At 45.4% G+C, this 22,016-nt stretch overlaps 1 long non-coding RNA gene across 3 annotated transcripts in view; it reads left to right on the plus strand.

The window, feature by feature from the left end:
- The window catches only part of LOC110598538 (uncharacterized), a 234,546-nt gene continuing 212,530 nt past the window's right edge, over nucleotides 1-22,016 (plus strand). For all 3 annotated transcript variants that reach the window (XR_002484390.3, XR_002484391.3, XR_013425489.1), the window contains exons 1-2: nucleotides 1-254; nucleotides 1,857-2,092. This is a non-coding gene — a long non-coding RNA (uncharacterized LOC110598538). The remainder of the gene's footprint in view (nucleotides 255-1,856; nucleotides 2,093-22,016) is intronic.

Here is a 22,016-nt window from a genome sequence, read left to right on the forward strand (position 1 = left end):
GGAAGAAGGGGTGAGAGGGAGAAACCTGCCGCCGCTCGCCGCCTCTTTGTCTGCTCCGGGACTGGGAACAAAAGGGGGAACTCTGATGAACTCTCTCTCCTCCCCTCTCCCCCGGACGCCCGGGTATCTCCCTCTCGCAACTTTGCCTACGCGACTTTCTCTGCTGTCAGGCCACAAAAAAAGTGTCCTAGAGCCTCGCCGACTGCAACAAGGGAAACCACGTCTCTCCAAAGTGCGACCAAGTGGGGAAGAAGGTGAGTGGAGACTGTCGTCTTGTTTACCTCCCGGCCCCTCGCTCGCCCGGCTCCCGCCGGGCACGGTGTAGGCTAGTGGCAAAGTTTGGCCAGGGCACTCGGTACCCCCGTTTCTCCTTCCCTTCTCTTTTGTTCTGTAACGAACTTCCATGGATTGTGCTACTTCATTTTGTGTTTCCAATGGGCAAAACTCAAGCAGGCATTTCCCTCTTGTGCTTCTGCCCTGAAGAGCTGGGGGTGGGGTGGGAGGAGGGTATCCAGAGAGGGGGCACGGGCTCACTTTCTCCCAGTGGCGCACTTACGCGAGGCGCAAAGGCTCATATTGGCGGGGACCAGACCAGTCTCACCCCCCACTCCAGCCTCGATTTTGCTCCTTGAAAAAAGAAGAGGGGCGGATTGGGGGTCATTTCTTCACCCGTTTTATAACTTAACTCTCTGCGGAGCGCTCCCAGTCTTCCACGCACGACACAAAAAGGTTGTAACAATAGAGTGCAGAAGAGGTTTGGTGTCAGGGGCCGCACTGGCACTGTGGTCTCTGCGGTCCAGGGCGTTCCAATAAACAGACGAGAGTTTGGAAAGTTTTCCTGGGGGCCGGGGTGGGGGGGAGGAAGCCCCAGCTCCAGACTGTCAAGAGATGCCGGGATGGAGGGAGGGGATGGGGCCTGGACCACTAGTTGGAGCCGCCATCCTCTGGGCCCCTTTCAGTTTCAGGACCCACCCTGAGTGACCCCTGCTGTCTTTGGGACCCGTCCTCAACTCTCGCTGTGCATACCCCTCCCACTTCAGTGTTCTAGCCTGGAAGGGGGCCCCCGAGTCCCAGGAGCTCCCCCGACCCAGCCCTGCGCTCCGCCTTTTGTGTTTTAACCTTTTGTTTCTACCGGCCACGCCCGCCCAAAAGAGGGATGGTTGTTCCAGCTCCTGCGGGCAGCGCACTTCCCTCGTTCACGGCGAAGGGAGACTCCCTCACTTTGTTCCCCAAGTCGCTTCACTTTGGAAGGTTTCTAGGTTGGTTCTTGCCTCAGATGGAGAGGACTCTCGAAAACTAGCCTACGTCTTCATTTGATCTAGGATCTCTTTCCCTGTGCTTCCCACTTCACTACAAAAGCTGCTGGTCTTTTCACTTGGTTACTACTGCAAGAGGCATCTCGGAGACCTAGGTTGGGGGTTTGCTGGAAGTGAGCCAATGTTTGCTCTAGCTGTTGGGACGCCTTTAAATATTATGAGGTGTATTGGTTCTGCAAGACAAATTTAGGCAGTTATCCTCAGGTGTGTTTTGTGGGTTGGGTCCAAGTAGGGAGCTAATTTATCACCTTCTCCACTTTCCTCCCTCTTCTGTTCCCAGTGCTGGAGGCTTTCTTTGGACTTTTGGATGTGTTCACCCTTGACAGACAAATGAAACGTCAGACCGAAGGCACTGCTAATAACACTCAAACACAGTCTTTTAACTTGTTCAAGTTATGATTTCTTGTGGTGCTAGAGTCGCGCACCAGTGAGTTTTCATGTCAACGACTGAGCTATATTAAGGGACAGCTGCTTTTGTCTGGAAACTGAGTGTAAAGAGAGAGACTTGGAAGCTGACCTTGATTCGTTTTAATTGTGCAGGTGTGATTCTTGTGAGCCTCTAAAAGCATCATGCAGTGGCTGGGGGACCTCTGGAGTTGACCTTCGGTGTCCTGCAGCGTTCTCACTGGATCTATCAGGGGGCCACCTGGATCGCCAGTGCATCAGATCCTTCCTGGATTGGAGTTGCTTCAGAGTTACCCTGTTGGGATTTGGGGCAATGCCTTCCTCCTGTGGATTACTACACCCTGGTGACTGGGAGTCCTCCACCTGGAAAGGTTTGTTCTCACTCTGTGAGCCCTTCCTCTGGGGGTTGAGAGGTCGGCCTGCAGAGAATGGTCTCCCTGTTTTGATCTGTGGCCTCATCAAAGTGGTTTACAACTTCAGATTTCCTTGTTTGGAACTGGTTTTTATTGATCCTTTTTCACTTGCAATGACGATCTGAGTACTTCTGATGAAATTTTATTAACTTTACAATGTGTTCTTTAACATTTGCACATATAATGAATGTGAGTTTATGGCCACTAAGGAGATTTAGCCACGGGTCCAGCAGGCAAATGCCCTGTTTTATTTATGGTTGATTTTCTTCATAAATATCATAGTGGGTGTTTCTCTGTTAGACGAACTTACATGGTAAGCATTATTTATTTTCACTTTGACACTTCATTTTGGTACATGAAATCCAAAAGTGGCCAAAACTAAATGAAATTTTAATAACAAGGAGTCGATGTAAAGTACAGGTTCTATCAGAAAAAAGAAAAAAACTTTGACTAGTGACTGAACCAGTAGATTTGATTGACCTTCACTTTTAGGTTTTATAGTGGCTACCAAGTTTTATATTCTTTCTTTTAAATCTCACAATTTGTTTATTTATTTATTTTATATCTGTGAGAATGCAGTAACGCAAAAAGTTAGTTCTGATATAGTGTTTACTGTCTTTGTTTAAGTGATGGTTTGCTTTAGAAAATGAGAGTTTTCTTTCCATGGTCTGGTCAAAGGAATTACTTAAAACATTTTTATCCTGATATGAGTTAAAAAAGTATTGTGATTTTCTTATTTCGAGTTGTATAAACTTAGCTCCTCGGCCATCCAGAACTTCAGTTTATGATCTCTAAAATGAAGGTTTAGTTAATCTTTACGAAATCTTCTTTGTTGATTGCTTCTATAATTAAGACACATCCTCTCCTGTGAAGTTTATTTTCCAATTGTTGAACAACAGAGGTGCCGACATGGAAACCTTAGTGAGAATTAGTCATAATTATTTTGTATGAATGCTCAGCTACAGGAAGATAACTTTGGGAAACCTACTTTACATTTTCTGTAAAGAATACCTTAGCAAAGTGTGCCCAATGGAATTTCCCTTTATGTGTTTTTACTAAAAGCTTACCTGCTGGAATCTTCTTTTGAGGTGGAGAGTACAGTTTTACTTCCCAGCAGGTGTTTCACCTACCAATATCTGAAGTGGGTATATTTGAATTCGTCTCTAATGGTAGGCCAGGCTTGGTCTCAGAGGCTTAGACAGACTTTGGAATGAAACAGAAGGGACCTGGGAGCCCAGCCTAGGCAATCAGTGTGTACCTTGGCCAGGTTCCTTGATTTCCTTGGGTCTCGGCTTTCTCACTTGTAAAATGAGTATCCTAACACCTATCTCATAGAGTTGTTGAGGGGATTATTATTTTTTGAAAAACACATATGTAAGAAAACACTTTGCGGTGAGGGCTGAGCATCTATAAAATATAATGAAAGATACTGTTATTAGCTTTCACAGTGAATTAGTGATGTTTCAATTCATCAGATTTTCTTTCTTAATTGTCCCACAAACTTCAAACCACATTAACCAGAAATATTCACAGTCAATTTGGACAGTTTGCATGTATTTTAATTAATTTTTCTCTGAACATATATCCTGTCAACTTTTTTATCCAACTCAAAGCCTGTTCATTGAGTTCATCAAACACTCTTGAACTCATCTCCACTACGTGTAAGTAGCCGAAGGTCAGGGCTTCCTCTCAGACCTTGTGGCCATTTTGTTCCCCTACAGGAGAACCTGCAAATTGAGATAATGGCGACTTTCTAGCACTGGTTTACTCCAGTTTACTCAAATACACTATTTCCATTGCTATTGATGAACAAACTTAGGGATAGACTTAACAATTTTATTTATTCACTTGTCAGCCAAAATATAAAGTAATGGCTGAGTTATCAATACTTCTTGATAAGGAGCCCAAGAAGTATTGCTGTGTGTTTTCTAATATTAGTCTTTACTGAATGGTCTTTCTGTAAATAAAAAACAAAAACAAAAAACTCGTGATTAATATGAATGGTACTTGGAAGACTAGTGTATCATTCTGAAATGAAGTTCCAAGTTGCAAATTCCTTTTCTAGATCTGTAATTTACCTAGACGTATTGTTTTCTCTGAGTGATTATTTAGGTTGAAGATTATATTCATTTTACCTTCACAAAGTTTCTGTCAGGTATATTCAAGTATTGCCTCTTCACATTTGTAATCTGCTAGCAGACACTTGCCTAGAGATGATAGTGTTAAAATTTTTTCAAAACATGGACTCGATCACTATCAACATAGGAAAAGATCTTTTGAAAAAAGTCATGTCCAAAACTTTGTTGAAAGCATTTCTTTGACATTAGAAAGTTATATGTTACTCACATAGCAACTGCTAACATAACAGCTTGTAATGTCAGAGTTTAAAATGATGAATTCATTAAGATTCGTCTTTATGTTGTTAATTGTTTAGTTATAAACAAATATACTTAATAACTTTATAATAGATATCAAATTTTATGGTTTTAGATATTTAACACGGCTCATCAACTTGGAATAGTTTAAATTACTGTGATCAGAGTGATCCACCAAGGTGTTTTCAATAAACTTTCACAGGAAGAAAGTCTGATCGTGTAGTTGTGCCTTCAAGAAGTGATGACTATGATACATGCTAAGGATCTTATAAGTTAATAAGAAGCATTTCTTTAACTTTGACTTTCACAATAAGTCTCAGAGGTGATTCTCTGGGTCCTTAGTTGTGTTCTGATTTCTACTTACTTATTTGCTATGAGTTTTTTAAGTTACTTGTTTGTGTTCGAATTTATTTTGTTTTCTCCTCATAGCCTCAAATTTGTCGGTTTCTTAAATGCCAGCCGTCTCTGAGAACTGGGATGATATTTCTGCCTATTATTACTCATTAAAGACATAAGTGTTTAGAACTATATCGATCATGATGTAGGAAACCTACCTTGTTCATTCATCCTCTCTTCATTGATTTTTTTTTTCTGAGCTTAGCCTTAAACTTGCAATTCTCCTGCCTCAGCCTCTCTAGTCACTAGGATTATAGGCATGTGCCACCATCCCAGTTTCATGAATTCTTTTAGGTACTGTTTCTGCAGAGCTCTCGATGTGCCAAGCATTGCTCTAAACATTGGGACCCATAAGTAAACAAAATAAGTAATACCCCCTGCATTCTTAGAGCTTGTACTGGAGACAGTCAGCCCTGTGTTCCCAGGTGACACACTATTGAGGAAAATGGAGCAGGGAAAGGAGACGGGAGCAGGAAGGGAGCAGGAAGGGCAGTTTTCAGTAAGATGGTGAGGGTTGAGCTTCTGGGGAAGGTGGCGCAGAGAAGTGACGTGAAGAAGCAGAGGAAGGAGCTCCAGGCATCAGGGAGAGGAGCCTCAGATGGAGGGAAGGACAAGAGGAAGACTTAACAGGGGACCGCGGGAGGCCAGCTGGCTGGAGTGGGTGAGCGCAGGGTGGAAAGAGGGATGCACTGCAGACAGCAGGGGTCTTGAGGCCAGGCCTGTGGAGTTGACGCCAAGGTTGGTGAGATGCCATTGTCGGGTCTGGACAGTGAATGACCTGATGTAACTCGTGTGTGACAGGGAGACTCTGGCTGGTGGGTGGAGACCAGAACAGAGGTGAGCAAAGGCGAGAGCGGAGACCCCAGTGAGAGGCCATGGTGGTGTGGACCGGGTAAAGGCAGCGTGGAGCAGCGAGGAGTCGGATTCTGAATGCATTTTACAGTTCAGGCCGGAGGAGGTTTTTCTAGTGCCTTGGGTGGGAAGAGAGAGAGAGTTAAAGTCTTGCATGATTCCAAGATTTTTGGCTCAAGTCCCTGGACAGACCGAAAGCCTTTAACAAAGAGGAGTGGGCTTGCAGGCTGGGAGACCAGGAGCTCGGCCGGAACACCTTGGGACTAAGACACTTTTTAAGCGTTTAAGCCATTCGCTAGTCATTGGGGTTTCAGGGAAGTGATCTAGAGGTGCGGCTTTGTGAGTTGGAAGCAATTAAATGGCATTAAAGCCATGAGCCTGGGTGAGATGGGGGGGGACCAGGGGGGAGAGAACAGAGGTGTCAGGGCCTGGGCTTCCAGGGGAGAGGGTGCAGAGAGCAAGGGGAAGGGGCTCCCCCTGGGGAGGAAGCCCGGGGAAGAAGGGGCTTCCCAGGGGAAGGAGGAGGGTGCTGCTGAGCCCGGGAGTGGAGGAGAAGCCAGGACCCATCTTTGGCTGTAGTGTCCTGGAGGGCCTGGCTGGGTGAACTCTGATAACGCAGAGAGCCTGTCCTCGCTCTCAAAGGGATGGTCCATTAGGAACCTTTAAAACGTCTGTTCTAACTCAAATGCGCTGGTACTTTATAATTGATGGAGGTCCTTTCAAACGTCTTATTGCAGGACAGCCTCACAGCAGCCCAAGGGAGATGGGAGGCTCCGTATTTTATCTCATAGGAGAAGAAATCAAGACTCAAAAGTGCCGTGACTTGTCCAAAGTCACCCGAATGTGAGCTAGAGCTGTATTTCGGCTTCAAACCCTTTGTCATTCACAAAAGGGGTCATAGTGACAAGGCACCCAGTTCCCACGCAGTGACTGACGGAGAAGGTGATACACACCGAGTACAGAATTAAAACCGGAGGGGGTCACTATCTGCTGGGGTCAGGGAAGATGGATTTGGAATTAAACAGATGCATAGCTTTTCCTGTTTTCGGTTTTTGCAGTACTAGGGATTGAATTCAGGGCAAGCACTCGACCACTGAGCTACGTCTCCAGCCTTTTACTTATTTATTTATTTATATTTTGAGGCAGGGTCTTGCTAAGTTGCCCAGGCTGACCTTGAACTTGTGATCTCTTTGCTTTAGCCTCCCAAGTTGTTTCGATTGTAGGTGTGGACCTCCTGTGCCCAGCGGAGACGCATAGATAGCCTTTTGGAAGAATATTCTAGGTTTGGAAAATGCAATGTGTGCTATAGGTGTAATCCCACTCCTGAAATCCCAGTGACTGAGGCAGGAGGATCACAAACTTGAGGTCAACGTCAGCAATTTAGCAAGACCCTAGTTTCAAAATAAATAAAAGGGTTTGGGGGGATGTGGCTCAGTGGTAGAGCACCCCTGGGGTTAATCCCTGGTCCCCCAAAGAAAATAACAAGACAAACAGGAAAATAAAAAAGAGAAAAAAATGTCATGTGCAAAAGCCTGGGGGTATGAAGCACACTGGGGGTATAATCCGGTATGGCTGGTATCTGGGTTCTATGCAGGGTGCTGAAACCATTTGCTTCAGGCTTAACATGAAGAGGAGTGGGCGGAGATAGGCTGAGTGACAAGCACCAGTCCAAGCTTGGATTGAAGTTGCCTAGGTAGCATCTTAAGTGTGCCTCAGAACCCCTAATAGCTAATCACAATGTAGTTAGAAATGCTTGAACACACACATCATCACACATGTGTATTTTTAAGATTATATTCTTTGTCCAAAATTAGAGGTGCATCCGAAACACACAACGCTGAGCAGGCTGTGGTGAGGCGATTCTCGTCTGTATGCGTCAGATGCAACTCACAGTGGCTTAGAAAATAAGGATTTTATTTTTCTTTTGGGTTTCTCACTAGAGGAACTCAGAGTGGGACTAACGACGTTCACAACTCAGCAAACTCATGGTTTCGGGGTAGTTGGCACCCTGAGATGGGAGGGGTGAGTCGATATCTTGGAGGTGTTTCAAGCACATAATTCAGGGATTCTGTGATTTGGGGGGTAAGTGTGCAAAGTTGGGCAGCCGTCACCATTTTTGGATCTTTTCACACCCTAAGCCTTTAAGGAACCACCAGTCTTCCGAGTTGGCCCATTCCTGGCATGGCAAGCACTCTGCAGCCACTGCCTCTAGATCAGCTGTCCCTGGTGTCCACCTGAGTGTACCCACACAGTGGCTTTTTGTCTGGCTGCTTTGCTTACCATTGGATTTACGAGGTCCCTCCACATGGTAGCATGTACTGGCCCCTTGGTCCTTTGTAGTGTCTGGTGGTATTCCATGGTAGAGATGTGCCCCTTGGGTGACCTGGTCATCAGGTACTGGTCGTGGGGATTGTTTCTGTTAGCTATCATCAAAAGTACTGCTGTGAACACTCATGCATTAGTCTGGACCTATGCTTTCATTTCTCTTGGGTGATACCTAGGAATTGAACTTGCTGGTTGATGTGATGATTTTTTTAAATATTTATGTTTTAGTTTTAGGTGGACATAGTATCTTTATTTTATTTTTATGTGGTGCTGAGGATCGAACCCAGTGCCTCATGCATGCTAGGTGAGCGCTCTATCACTTGAGCCCCAGCCCCAGCCCTGGTATGGTCATTTTTATTAAGCTTTTAAGAAACTGCCTGTCCTCCAAGTTGGAAATACCATGTTACAGCTTTTTGAGGGCCCCAGTTTCTCCACATCTTGGCCTTTTGTATATTTTTATGAGTGAGAACACCTTTCAGAGAAACCCCAAGATGATTTCCTGAGAACTATAGTAGCCCAAGACAACTGGTCATGGCCAAGGGGATCCTCAGAAAGGCCTGGATTGATGGGCTAGCTCCCTGGCCTGGGAAGCACCCATACTGTGCCAAGTGTCAGAACGAAGTTAGAGAGGACAGCCCCCAGCCGTCCACAGGCTGTGGGGTGGGGAGAGATGTATTATTGATGTAAAAATACAAAATAGAGCCTTGTGCTATGTGTACACAATCATGGCTTTAAAAACCAGCCAGAAACGCAAACCAAAGTCATTGATCTTATGGGGACCCAGGTTATTCAAGTATCCTCTGCTTATTACATTAAGAATTTCTGAAAACTAACCTGTATAAGTGAACAGCAGAACCTGCCCAGCCTGGCCACGCAGGCAGCTGCTAAGCCCAGCATTCCTTTGCCATGAGGCAAATGTAACTTTTCTGGCATTCTGCAACAGTGTTTCATAATCTTGAAGAAGTGTAAACTCACAGCCACTAAATCCTTGGCTTAAGATACAGAAAGATGCTGAGACTGGGTTAAGTGTTGGGCAATTTGGCAACAACTGGGGGAAAGTATTTGAGCATGGATAAAAAATAATGTATTTTCATACTCCTATCCTTATTCTTTTATGTTAAAAAAATACATGTTTTAGTCTAGGACTATGGCTCAGTAGTAGAGCCCTTGCTTATTAACGTGTGTGAGGCCCGGGGTTGGGGGGAGGGGAAGATTATGAGATGTAAGGATTCTCCAGAGATAGAAAATAGTGATGCTTTTTTTTCTCCCCTGCTGGAAAATCCCAGAACATGTGGGTCAACACATTTATGATCAGTGGGATGATGTCCCAAGAGATACATGTAGAGAAGTCTCTGAAAATCGGAAGCAACAATCAAACAAACAAAAAACACAAAAAACTTTATGTTTAGGATACACCAATAAATCATTGTAGTAATTTAGGCTTAGCATCAGATCACTGTGGGGTCTTGAAATGGGTTTCTGGCACACTCGGGCTTTAAAAAAAATTCGGAATAAATACTATATGATGTCAGGCTTGGGATGTGGCTCAAGCAGTAACGCGCTCGCATGGCATCCGCGGGGCGCTGGGTTCGATCCTCAGCACCACATAAAAATAAAGATGTTGATTCCACTGAAAACTGAAAAATAAATATTAAAAAATTCTCTCTTTAAAAAAATACTATATGATGTCAGAAAAGTAGTAATCATTACATAAACTTTGATTTTTGCAACAATGTCTTATTCACGATCTTATTTGGTTCTTCCTGGAATCCCATGTATTAAGTGTTAGTAATATTCTCATTTTACAGGTGATGAAATGGAGGTTCAGAGAAATGTCTGGTTCACGTGGTCAAACGGGTAAATGGCACAATGCCCATCTGTCGACTGCGCTAGATTAGGGATATACAGTGTCCACCAGGAAGGGAGAAAGGTCCCCTTGAAGCACCGACTCCACCTGACCCTTTGTCTGGTTCCATGTTGATCAGATTTCCTCTTATTCTGCAAATACTGTGGATATATTTTGAGGCCTAACTATTTAATCAGGCTTAAAAAGAGGAGGTCTACTCTGCTGGATTTGTGGATTCCTGAGAGGGCAGGTTGCAGGCAGCCTGTGGGTGGGAAGGTGTCATTATTTGTAAGGAACTCTGGGAGCATGATTTGTAACAATGTTCATCCAGTCCTCATTCTACAGCAAAATAAAAATGATTCGGGGATCATCCTTTCTCCTCCCCCCAAGTCAGGTTCCAAAGAAGAGCTGTGGACAGGCTCACAATTCCTCAGTTGAAACTCTTAATTGAAGACTTCTCTTTGGCTCTAGCCTGGTTTTGCCCTGGCTTGGTCCTCCCTGCCCCTCTCTGTCTCTCCCTTGCTCTCTCCCTCTCCCACACAGATAGTACTCTCCAAGGTCTTACCTGTCCAGTACGGGGTTTCTAAAAACCTAGAGCAGAACTGGGCCATGATGGGCCTCCTGCTTTGTCCCCAATTCCTTGGATCTGGGTCACTGCTCTAGTTTAGCGAATCCTACGGTGGTGCGGTGTCTTGGATCGGAAGACTTCTTGAGCCAAGAGAACTTGAACCTCCCTCAGTAGGCCACCCCAGAACTTACGTGGCCAGTGTATTTGCCTTGCTGTGCGTCATTGAGGTTCAAGGTGGCTTGGACCTGGGTCTGTGCAGCTCCTGGCTGGCTTGAAGGGTGGCCTCTAGGTGTTAGAGCAAGTGAGCCAGCCTAGTAGGGTGCTTTATGCAGCTCCTTCCACGCTCCTTCATTGGGGTGCACGGGGTGAGAGAAAAGTCTGAAAACTCAAGACACCCCAGAGTGTCGGTCGGTTCTTTGCTCTCAGGCTCTGTGTGGCAACCCTGGGTGTCTGCTCCTTCTTTTATTCCTTGCCATGAATTGACATTCGGGGGAGCTGTCCTTCCTGTCTGTGTCCTCCTCTGGAGAAGTGTCATATACCACCGGCACTGCCAGGACACTAGTTCCTAAGACGGGTGTGGAATGGAGCAGCCATGAGGGCTGGCACAGTTGCTCATGGGACAACTGTGCTGGAATTATTCCCACTACGTTGGGCCACAGCAATTAGAAGAAAAGAGACGGTAATGTAACCCAAAGCTACAAGCATGTGTGCTGGGCCTCTTTTATTTTACTTTTTGCAGATTGGTATAGTTCAAAGGACAAACAAAATTCACTTGCTGTCATTCTGTCTTTAGGGTAAAGAAACCTTGGTCCTATCGTAACAGGTTTCCAGCATGTGTCTCAGTGTGAGAATTTGGGTGAAAGTTCATGGAATGTTTTTCTTCAAAAACTTCTGTCCATTTCTGCTCAACTCCATAGCCCAATTCAAAATTCCCACTTTTCCATCATCATTAAACTGTGGTACCTAAATATATTGCATCGGTTTCTAGCCAAATGGCAGGAGGAGTGTATTCGTGCAGCAAGCCAACAGACAAGGGCAAGAAGCATCTTGTTGTCAGGATCCCGATGCCAGGACCTGTCTCAGGGCGCATCTCCTGAGCCCCTGGGGCTTGTGCATGCCGAGGCTCTCGAACAGGGGTCTCCCCTGAACACAGGAGGCAATGCAGGTGCCCAGAAAAGGGGATCCGAGGGTGCGTGCAGACTACAAGGTGGGCTCCGTCCTGTTTTCCGACTGGGGTCTGCATCAGTGCCGCCGCCCCTTCCCTGCTGACTGGTCACGCAGTCTCTCGCCTTGTGTCCTCCGAGGCACACCCTGGCCTTCCGGTCCTTCCATTGCTTTTCCACCCAGAATATCTCTGCTGTTCCTATCCAGATGCTGCTTCTTGTCCTTGGTTTTTAATCTTCTTTCAACCTCACTCTTAGGGTCGGTCACCTCCGTGGATCCTGGCCAACCCCAGGGATCTCGGATTCCGCCTCCCCTTCTTATGGAACCATCTTGGATCCTAACATGTTGCTAAAATCCAAAGTCACCCAGCATCAAAACCCCAAACCCAAACTCTTTATTGCTGTCACTTCTGCCCTTCTGTAGGGCGTTGGTTGCTCTGATTCGCCGTGTGGGTGCCATTGAAACATGGTCCTATACCCAGCAGATCTTCTCTCAAAAGCACTGAGCTGTGCTGAGACCCTCTTCCCATCCAACGCATCTCAGTGTTTGTGCTGAGACCGTCTTCACGTCAGATGTATCTCAGTGTTTGTGCTGAGCCTTTGAAAACTGGTCATGGAGGAGTAACTGTGTGGTGGGTCTCTATTAAGCAGACTGCTTGATGAGCCCACAGGAGGGATGGGAACAGCTGGGTGGTGCAGGCTGGCCTTGCTGACAGACCTGGAGTGACTGAAGGACAGTAGAATGCTTTGTTTCGAGTTGCTTAAACCCAGAACAAACAATATTTTATTGTGAACCTAATTTATAAGCAGCTGGCGATGGAAACCCCATTGCTTGTGAAATGGCCTGGGAATCGGGAGCCCAGGGGACAGAAGGAGAGTGTTCCCTCTGTGCTCTTATTTTGAATTTTGAATCAAGCAACTGTATTTATCTAGTTGATACAGGATGATGAAAAGAAGGGAGGGAGGGAGGGAGGAAAGACATTACTAACTATAGGGAATGATACATCAATTAAATGGTGTTTCTCAGTGCCATGCTTATGTCGAGCACTTTGTGCGGATCTTGGGAGATGAAAGTATCTGGTAAAGGGAGCTCTTCAGAGATCCCACCTGCTAGTAGTCTTGGGGGACACGGCCTCTACACCCGTCAGCAGCCCCAGAGAGCAGGGATTGTTACCCACATCTGCACGCGGGCACATGGCAGCTGTGGATGTGGAGCTGGGATTTGAACCCCGCTGCACCTGGCCCCAGACACCCTGCCATGCTGACCCTGCCACAGAGCTGTGCATGGGAATCTGTGAGCTCTCCTCTGGGACCCACCACCTGGTGACAACATTCCCCTGATGACACTGTCTGCATGTCCCAGTGTCTTGCTCCTGTTCTTCTGTGTCCTCCTCCTTTGTTTGGCCATTCAGAGCCGATGGCTCTCTGAGGTTGCCCTTCTTCCCTCTTTCCTTCCGTCCCTCCATCCTTCCCTCCTGTCATCCTCCTTCACATACCATCAAGAACCTTGGTGGGTTAGGACTGGACCCGATGCAGCAGATACAAGGCTGAGCAAAACCAGGCCTGGCTCCTGCATGATGTCACTTAAGGGGACAAGGGGCTTGTCACAAACATATGTGGATTCTTTGAGAATTGACCAGGCCCTCTGAGCCTGGCCCTGAGATGTCTGGTCCTAAAGTTTAACTTTCTTAAAAAAACCTTTTGAATATGGAATCATGCTTTCTGCTAAGTTTTATTTTGTCTGGTTTTGTGAGGATGCTCATTAATAGAACTTTACAGAACCAACCTCTCAATAAACATATTTGGGAAATAATGACTGAATATTTCTTTCATGATTTCATGAACAATCTGAAACTGTGGTTTAATGTATAATCCACCATAAAATTTTTTATATATATATATATATTTTTTTTTTTGAGGGGGGTACCAAGGATTAAACTCAGAGCACTCGGCCACATCCCCAGCCCTATTTTGTATTTTATTTAGAGACAGGGTCTCACAGAGTTGCTTAGTGCCTCACTTTTACTGAGGCTGGCTTTGAACCCACGGTGATCCTCCTGCCTAGCCTCCCGAGCCGCTGGGACTGCAGGTGTGCGCCACCGTGCCTGGTGTACAAAATAATATTTGACTTTTTAAAAGATTTTGATGCTAGTCGTTGAAGCCAGGATCTTGTGTGTTAGGCTCATCTGCCTCTGAGCCACGTCCCCAGCCCTTATATTTTTGATTTTAAAGGGAGAGGGCAGAGGGGAGGAGTTTTAGGCCTTGTGTGGATCCTAAAATACTTTGGAGCAGCAGAGAGCTTCCTGTCTTTCAGGTCTCACAGGGTAGCTGCTCTGTTGGCTGAGCAGAGACAGGCCCCAGACCAACAAGAACACCATGAAGCAATAGCAACAACAAGCCGTGTAGAGTCATGATAGCTGGGACAGACGTGGGAAGCAGAACAATAAAGACAGCATGGCGGGGGGGACCAAGGAAAACAGCCCGAATGACGGCTTCAGCCAGGCTGAGAGTCTGAGAGGAGCTGAGCGGAGCCTCACAGCCCCACAGGACCACGCGCCTGAGCTCGGGTAGAGAGTGCTTGACAACACGCCTGTTGGCACCAAGTTTTGCTCCGCTTTGCTGGGTTTTCAGTTTTTAACTGTCTGGCTGGAAGCCCCACCTTCCCAGGAGGGGGCAGAGCTGCGTTGGGTAAGCCCTCCCCCACCCCCCAGGATGATCAGGTTCTCAGTCCTGGGACCTGTCACTGTTACCAAAGAAGGAGAATCTTGTCTTTGCACCAGTGCTTAAGGTTCTTGCCCTGGGGACATTGTCCTGGGTTTTCTAGGTGGGCCTTCAATCCAATCACAAATGTCCTTAGAAGAGAGGGGCGGGAGCAGGTGTGAGGACAGAGGCAGAGGTGGCAGTGATGTGGCCACAAGCCAAGGAGTGCCACGGAGTGCCACAGAGCCCCCACAAGCCACAAGTGGCAAGGAACACCTTCTTCCCTGAGCGTGGCCCTGCTGACACCAGGAGCCATGACACCTCTGCTGATTTAAGCCCCACAGCCTGGGATCATGCGTCACAGCAGCCCTGAGGAAGTCATCCAGGCCGCAGCCTTGCTGGGGGCCTTCCGCTATGCTCGCTTCTACGCCCTCGGACCCTCCACCATGAGTGTTGGAACTCACTTCTTCATGGGTTCAGAAATTCAGAGCCTGGAGATTAGTATTTGGAGTTTTATTGGAAGGCAGAGAGACAGCGTGATATTGGCATTTATTTGCAAAAGAAGAAATTAGTACCCCTGAGGCTTAGTACCTTATGAGTTTATTGCCACTTGAAGCTTGGATTTACACTGCGTTTTAATGTAGCAATTCCTTTGCTGTGCTAGAATATTAATAAAACTACCAGGAAAGCCTCATCTCGCAGAACAAGACGAGCAAGTCCGTCAGGGCAGGGTTTGATGTCTTAATTAGATACTACCTCGGTGCCTGCTCTCTCTCCTGATCTGACAGTATCTAAATGACAGCGTTCTGGGATTTCTGGATCCAAGCCGAGATGTCTTCTGCTCAAATCTTCCATGAAATGTAATTTTGAAGCTGTGAGCTTGGTTCTTACTCAAGCAGAACCCTTGGTGTATTTACTGGGGCTTCAGCTGGATGGGAACTGTGGGATCTTATTCTTTGGGAAGTATAAACAGTTTGTTTTTATGTATGAGGAAGCCACAGAGAAGTATCTGGGATTTTGGCTTAGTAGCTTGGTCGGGTGGTGAGTATTTTTTTCTTTCTAATAGTATGACATTCTTACAGGATTTTATTTTCTCCTGTAGATTCACAGGGTCTCTGCAGACCATTTATTTAGGAGGCTCAGTTACTTTGTAAACTCCAACTTGGAGTTAAAATAAATTGCTAGAACATTTTACCAGTATTGTTTAAACTAACGACAAAGGCCAGGGAAATCACATACCATGCAGCTTTGTGGTCAACGTGTTGATGATTTTGTTTCTGTTTTTCTATAGAGCATAGCTAGGTTGTTTTTTTTTTTATTTTTACAGATTTACAGTGAGATTTATTTTTTGTTAGTATTTATATTTTTGCCCTTTTCCACATCCAAATATTGGTAACACTACTAGATTTTGCAAAATCTAGTCACTTCATTGTTTTTAGTAATAAAGTGTAGCTGGTACCCACAATAATATGGCTAATGTGCAGCCACTTTGGCTATGCACGTGGGTGGGGCGAGGATCTGATTTGAAAGAGACCTTTCCCCCGATGGAATTGAACTTGTGTTTGACCTTATTTTCTGATTAAGGTTAGATTTGACATTAGGGAGTTTAGCTATAAGGCTCCTCACCTCCATGTCCAATTAATGGCATCCTTGGTTGAGGTTAGCACCAAACCCTTTCTCTCTGCAGTACTTTGATATGTCCCAGTGCCATTTACTTTGGTTACCAATAGCTGCAGCCCTATTAATTACTGAAGAATTAAGTGGGGTGATTCCAGCATTGTCTAAAATATTTTTTATGAAATTCTCTAGAGACAGGTCCATGCGACAAACCTCATATTATTTCACCCCAAATGTAGTAATTGCTCAATAAATTATTATTTGCTGAATGAATCCATGGTTGAATAATGATTAAAGTCAACAAGTTTTGATGTCATCAAGGGCTTACCTAGTAATCTGAGTGTCCTGGGGTCTTGTGTCAATATAATAATGAATCTGTTCTTACCTAGGCTCTGCACTCGCCAGGCAAGTGCTCAGCCACCGAGCTACATCTCAAGCCCCTAATAACCAACCTTGTGTTCCACAGAAGCGTATTCTTAAACAGTTTATTTATGTGTCCTGCAGAAATGTGACCCGAGCTATAAATCTGAACCACGTTATGTGGTTTTAAATTTTCTAATAGCCTCATTAAAAATGAACACGGGTGAAATTATTTTTAATTATATGTTTTATTTAACTCAGTGTACTGAAAACGTCATTTTAACATGTCATCAAGATAAAGATGCTGGTATGTGTTCTTGATACTTCAATATATTTTGTACTCGGGCTACAGCTTCATTTGGCCTAGCCTCATTTCACATGCTCTATAGCCACCTACGTTTAGTGGCTACTGTGTGGACAGCCCACATTTATACCGTCTGGAGGCTCCTATTTTAAGTAATTAGTTTTGCTAGCTAGATGTAAAACTCAGATTTTAGAAGCCATTGAGTGTGGTACATGGATTGTCCCATCAGTGTGCAACTAAAACAAAAATTACACAATTAAAAATTCATTGTTGGCTGGGTGTGGTGGTGCACACCTATAATCCTAGTGGCTTGGGGGGCAGAGGCAGGAGGATCTCAAGTTGAAAGCCAGCCTCAGCAACTTAGTGAGGCCCTAAGCAACTTAGTAAGACCCTGATTCAAAATAAAAATTAAAAGGGCTGGGGATGTGGTTCAGGGGTTAAGCACCCTGGGTTCAATCCTTGTACCAAAAAAAAAAAAAAAAAAAAAAGAAAAGAAACCCACCGTTTGTTTGGATATTATGTAAAGAACATAATACCCTCTAAGTTTGGGGGGCCAGGCAAACTTTCATTGCTCTGAGATTCAGATGTCTCTCTGGTACCTTTGTTGGAACAAGGTTCTTATCCTCTCCGAAGCCTCAGTTTCCTTTTCTGTGGGATGGGAATAATGTTTGTCTCTAAGTATAGAGAGAACATTTGCCAAGGGCTTGAAGCATTGAGTACTCGTTATTAACTGTAATGAACGTTTTATTTAGAATTTTCTTTTACACGCAAAACTATAGAAAAAAAAAAACTGGCTGATTTCCCCTCTATGTATGCTACAAGACGTTTTGTAATATTTTCCCCCCAAAGGCTACCTGCTCTTGCTGTGGCAGGACTTGCTGTGGTTGTTTGATGGAAATGAGGTAATGGACACTGTGAATCAGTCCGCGCTGTCTGCCTCAGGTGGCTTCTGCACAGGGGCCGTGGAGGATGCTAGGGACGAGAAGCCTGGCACTGACAGGTAGGAAAGGCCCGGCAAGGCTCAGTTAAGTTCTTGGAGGTACTGAACAGAATTCAGAGACTCCATTAGTGCGTTTCCATGAAGCATCTGTCAATGTAAAGCCAGATGGAGCATCCAGAGTGGAAAGGTGACCCTGGAGGGGACATGATACAGATATCGTCTGGGCCACGCATTCTGCCTAAGGCTCATCCAGCCCTCTGCTCTCTTCTGATTTTATATATATTTGGCAATATAAGGTTTACGATAGGAAAATGCCGTTAGCCATTGTGGTTTGCCTTGGTTTGGGGAAGGGTGAAACAAATAAATATGAAGTCACTGAAGACAGTCAGCCCACGTGACTGTGGCCTACCAAAGCTCCGAGGCTTGGTGGAACCCGGGTTTTCCTGTCTTTAGGGGGTGCACCTTCTTACAGAGTTTTTGCACAATTGAAGTACCTTTCTTTACTTGATTCTAAGTAAGACGATCTTCATGATGAAGGACTGGTGAGCAGAGGTCTGTGGTTGGGCACCCAGTTGCTGTAGCTTTCACCAATAATTCGGCAATGTTCTCATCTTCCTTTAGTTTTGGAAAAACACTTATCATGGAAAGATTAATAATTTCAATAAAATTTAACAATTCCCTGACAGATTTAGGGAGAAATTATGATTATTGAGGCTGGTGTTGACTAAGGTTCTCCTGCTGTTATTTTTTTTTTTTAAATAAAACCTTTGCCTGATTAATGTCAAATCTCGGTCCACACACAGCACTTGGGAGCCTGAGGCCGGAGGACCACTTGAGGCCAGGATTTGAGAGCAGCTTGGGCAACATGGTGTAACTGTCGGACAGAAATAGACATTCGTGTAAAAGAAGAAACTCTCTTAAGTGTTGCCCTGAACATTTTTTTGGTATTTAGTGATGGTACGATGGTGAGTCTAGACTACCCTGAATTCAAGTACTCGTTCCTTTGAATCTTTGGTTGTTCAAATCTTAGATTTGGCTTATCTTTGAATAGGGAACAGTTGGCAAGCTTAAGGAATTTTCTGTGGAGGAAATCTCCCTGGGTTGCTTTTGCTATGAAGTTAAGGTGGTGTGTGTGTGTGTGTGTGTGTGCGCGTGCACGCGCAGAGCTGGGATTGAACACAGGGAGTCACACATGGTAGGCGAGCACTCTGCCACACCCCCAGCCCTTTGGGTACTTTATTTTGAGGCAGGGTCTTGCTAAGTTTCCCAGGCTGGCCTAGAACTTGGGATCCTCCTGCACCAGCCCCTCAGGTAGCTTAGATTATGACAGGGCACTTTTGCATCTTTCCTTGGTCATAGCCGACCTTACTGGAGGTGTTTGAAAGTCGTTCCTGTTGAGAACACGTTCTGTCTGAGTTGTGTGTAGGAGTGTTGATGGTGCATGCATGTCCCTGGCACCAACCCAGGGACACAGCACTCTACCAGACACTGAGTCTGATTTGGCATCGCCCTGGATTTCTGAAAAGGAGTCCATCTCTGAAGAACCTCTGGGTCACGTGTTCTCTCGTGTTGGAATCAGAAGGGTGAACTGGATGGGTGCAAATTTTCTCTCCCTTGGAAATAAACTCACGCAGGTTCTTGTGAATAGAGAAGCAGTTGCAAAGCTGTAGACATCATCTCCAGCTCAAGACAAGTGAGTTTATTTGGGGGACGAAGAAGTAGGAAAAGTAAGGGGCTGGGGGTGTGACAGCTCAGTGGTAGACCACTCGCCTAGCACGTGTGAGGCACTGGGTTCGATCCTCAGTACCACATATAAATAATTAAAGTAAAGGTATTGTGTCCACCCACAACTAAAAAAAATATTAAAAACAAGAAGTAGGAAAGTTAAAAAGCTGGTGAATTGCAAATAGAGGGGTTTGCTATTTCGTATCTACATGTAAATACAGTTTTTCCTTTATTGTGTTTTTAGAAAAACGTAAGTGGAGTAAACCACTTTTCATCTGGTAATTGTATGTTTGGAACCTCTTTTGGCTTTTCTGTGACAATGACTGGGGATAAAGTAATTTTCTCATCACCAAAGAAGCAAAAAGGCAGGTCTAGTTAGTGCTTGTGGACCTAGGAAATATTTATTATATGAAACATGTTCGACTCCTGGTTCAAATGGAAATCCCGGGGTACCAAGATTCCTTCATGTCTCATGAGGAGCCTACTCAGTTTCTTTTCTCAAGGATTTTTATTTTTGTATTCTGATCAATCATAGATTTGAGATTTTTTTATACTAAATGACAATAATGAATGCCAGTTTTTTTCTTTTGCTTGGAGATACTTGGTTTACTCAACAAATTAATGGTTCATTCTTGAAAATAACCGTGAGTGCAGAACCCTGGGCACTGCTGTATACTGAGTGGTCAAGTTGTATTCATTGGCTCTTAAAAGCTCAGGTAGAAAGCCTGGAGGGTAGGATAGACAAATATGTGGCATGAAGGATTTCAAATCTCTTTCTTGGAAATGGGGTGACTGTCAGCTTACTTATTGGTTGAATCTCTCTTTGGGAATGAAGCGATGGCTGATCTGCTTATTGGTCATCGTGCGCTGTCTCAGCGTCTGAGTTGATGCTCACCGAGCTCAGGGCTCCAGAGGTGGCTCGTCCCAGCCCAGGGGATGAGAGGGAACGAGGGGTCTCTTTCTGCTGAAGCGGAGTGACAGACCTTTCCCCGGCTCCATGGGTGGGGACCCTCACTGGCTAATTTGCAGGGAAACTGTGCAGCAGAAACAGACTGGGGTCACTCTGGGGCCCTCGGGGTGGCTCAGGGCACTCATGGGGCACGCTAGGTGGCTGCAGTCAGGTCAAGCTCAGTTCGTACATTTGCTCCCAGGGAAAGTGGAGTCGATTTTAAGGAATATTTCAGAATAGTCACACAAGTTTTCTCGTAAGTCTCAGTTCATCTACCTTGGCACGACTTGGCCAAATTCATATATATATATATTTTATATATATTTATATATTTATTTATTATTTTTTGGTATTGGGAATTGAACTCAGGGACACTGGACCACTGAGCCACGTCCTCCGTGGTCCTATTTTGTATTTTATTTAGAGACAGAGTCTCACTGAGTTGCTTAGCGCCTCACAATTGCTGAGGCTGGCTTTGAACTCACGATCCTCCTGTCTCAGCCTCCCGAGCCGCTGGGATGACAGGCATGTGCCACTGCTCCTGGCTCCCATATTTTTAAGCATCGTCTCACCCGTGTGGAGTGTGCTGTAAATGTCGTAGTGTTCCGGTGTGCTAAGGTGTTCGTACTCACCACGGCACGCAGTGAAGTCACTTACCCTCCACGAGTTGTGGGGTTTTCCTGGACTCCTTATTGCCTTGGGGAAGACCCTGGCTTCTTGAAGGTCATTTCTGGACTATGTTACTGTTGTCATCTGCTCCATGTTCCCCTGGATAGAAATTCTGTAGCAAGGGTGCTGGCTTAATTTCGGTGATATTTGATTAGACGTAACTTAATTAAAAAGACAGTGGTGAAGTTAAGTCCGACTGAGGATCCAGGATGAGGTGCTGGTGTACCCCGCTGTCTATCAGTGCTCCTGTGGGCTCCTGGCCGGTGATTGAAAGGCTCTGAGTGTGCAGCGCCGCTCCCAGCACTGGAAGTGTGCACCCTGCAGGCAATTTGGATTCTAGCGTGCTGTTTGGGTGGTGTCTAGGAATGTCTGAAGTCCTGTGATTCTGCCCAGGTGGCTACTGAGTGTTAAAAACATATGCCCACCAACATTTTAAAGGCTGCAGAGTGGATGCCTCATTTGTCATTTTAAAACTGAGCGTGCAGACCTGTAAGGGTCCCTCGTTAATTACAGGGCTTGACATTTCTAGGACTCACCGAGGAAGATGCAGCTGGCTGTGAATCACGTCTGCCCGTGCTGAAGCTGCAAGCTTCTGTTTTATGGCACCCAAGATCAAGTTCAATGGAGCAGTCGCTTGGCTCAGCACCGGGATTTTTTTTTTTTTTTTTTTTTTTTGCCTCTATCAACTTGCTGATGCAGCATTTGTATAATAAAAATGGACCTCTGCCCCTCTTGGAAGCGCTTTAAATTTAGACGAATTTATGTTTTATCAAAAGGTTAATCTTGACAAATTATTGTAAATTATTTCCGGAAGGTCTCTCGACAGGTGCAGCTGAATTAATTCTGGACACTTAGGAAAGCTGGGCAGTGTTTTCTGTGGCTGAAGTTGGACTAGGAGACGAGGATGCTCAATAAACCGCCAGGATGAGTCCTTGGTCCTGCCGCGCAGATAAACGATGTTCACGGGAGGTTGGGGTGGAACTTGATACCGCTCGCTCCAGGACTCCACTTTCTAGGGTCATCCATTTTCCCTTCCCGTCTTTGTGGCCCGCCCCTGTTCATTCTTCCTTCCTTCCTTTTTCTGTTTTTGGTG

Source organism: Ictidomys tridecemlineatus, chromosome 8, assembly GCF_052094955.1.
Source record: "Ictidomys tridecemlineatus isolate mIctTri1 chromosome 8, mIctTri1.hap1, whole genome shotgun sequence".
Classification (NCBI taxonomy): Eukaryota; Metazoa; Chordata; class Mammalia; order Rodentia; family Sciuridae; genus Ictidomys; species Ictidomys tridecemlineatus.